The sequence below is a fragment of the Ixodes scapularis genome, unplaced genomic scaffold, assembly GCF_016920785.2.
Source record: "Ixodes scapularis isolate PalLabHiFi unplaced genomic scaffold, ASM1692078v2 PGA_scaffold11__112_contigs__length_91849675, whole genome shotgun sequence".
NCBI lineage: Eukaryota > Metazoa > Arthropoda > Arachnida > Ixodida > Ixodidae > Ixodes > Ixodes scapularis.
The window spans coordinates 88842688-88844390 of record NW_024609837.1 but is presented as its reverse complement, the minus strand read 5'-3'; the positions used below and the strand labels follow the sequence as shown (position 1 = coordinate 88844390).

The window sequence follows — 1703 nt, the reverse complement described above, 5'->3', positions numbered from 1 at the left end:
TCGTGGCAAGGAATGTTTGGTAGTAGACACGCGCCTAATTCAAAACTTCAGGACCATTCGCATCCCCCCCCCCCTCCCCGCCCAATGACGGTTTATCATTTCGGTATATTTTGTGTGTCGGGGGAATTCCTTCTCTACCTTGTATACCTGAGTGGACCCATTTCTCGGTTATTAGAGTGGCGTGGGGGTCAAAATCCAAAAGCATTGCCTCCAAAGCTGTAAGTTTATTCAAAACACTTCGAGCATTCCATGACACAAGTCGGAATGTTAATTGCGTTTGAACTCACGGAGCGGTGGGAACACGTTTCTTGCTGCTGCTGGGCAGTTTCACACGCGTTTGTGTGCTGTCATCTCACGTATAAATGTCACCGTTCACACGAAGCTTACCACAAACCACAAACAATTTAGCCTCGTTATGTTTTTTTCTGGCTGCGCAGATACCATGCAACTTTTGCGTTCAAATTGTTTCTTGCGACAAATCATGTAGGAGAGAAACATAACTTCCCTTTAGTAAATTACAATTCTTAAGAACAGGCATTTTTTGATTGTGGTCTTAGAAGTGCACTATGACTGACCTTGTTTTTTTTTGGGAACATGCCTACCGAGACGATGCTGACGATCAACGCTGTTAACAGTGATCTTCAGAGTGGTTTTGAAACATTTATTTATGGCTTTGTTTTTAAGCGAGCCTCCAGTTTCGTCAGGTTCCTCTTGAGTACCAACAATGCCAAGGTTGTCTTTGTCTGGACTGGTCTTCGAGTTGAACAAGCCTCCTCTGTTGCAGTTTGCTCGATCTCTGAATTAATAACTTCGAGCAGAGGAGAACTCTGTCCATTTTCTTAGAAAGCGTCTATGTCCTTCTCTGCTTTATACAGCCGTGGTAGGATATCTATCACAACCGAATCCTAACTTCACTGTTTTTCCTTGAGCTCTCCTTTTTCTTTCCGCATTTCAGATTGGCCAGCAAGAAGCTGGTCAAGTGATTCCTAAATACTAGGGCCAGAATTTTTCTCTATATCTTCCGATTGTACTAACAATGCAGACATCAAGTCACAACGCACTGACGCAACGCTTCTTACAATGGTTTGTGGACTTGGTGACAAAAACAAACACAGATCGTCACTACCATAGCATTGTACGAGATATATGTAACCTACCTGTGCAGTGAGGAAGATATGCCTATTTATCCTCCGTGCCATCACGATATCACCATGTCCATTGAAGCCGACGAAAAAGCTGTGGACGTTTATAGGCAAAGTTCCGGATATGACGCCAGGGTAGAATGAAAGTTCCGGAAATCTGCAGACTAGGGGGAGGCGACAGCGTTCCGTCGAGTAACCATTGATGCCTTGTTGGTACGAAACCATGCCGAAGTTGTCGGTGCCGAAGCCGTCGGCGCCGCCGCTTGCTTCTGGCATAGCAACACCAGAACAGTGAAAACGCCAGGTGTATTTAGTGTCCATGTCATCACGATGTCACCAAGTTCACTTAAAATCGCGGGTCTTTGATGATCCTAGGTGGTGTTGGCTAGCATGGCTAAGAATGCAAGCTTGTGTTAGTATTGATTAACAGTCAGCAGTCTTATCAGCTTGTGTAAATGCATCTTTGCAGCTTCAAGCCGCAGCACCGTCGTTCGGAATCAGAAGGCTCGTCACGTTCCTCTTGAGTGTCAACAACTTTAACAGGACTGAAGAGGAGAAATC

General features: G+C 45.0%; 1 pseudogene; it reads right to left on the bottom strand.

Annotated features, from left to right (window-relative positions):
• Positions 1-283: 283 nt before the first annotated feature.
• Positions 284-1468, bottom strand: LOC115330788 (annotated as a pseudogene).
• Positions 1469-1703: the final 235 nt, after the last annotated feature.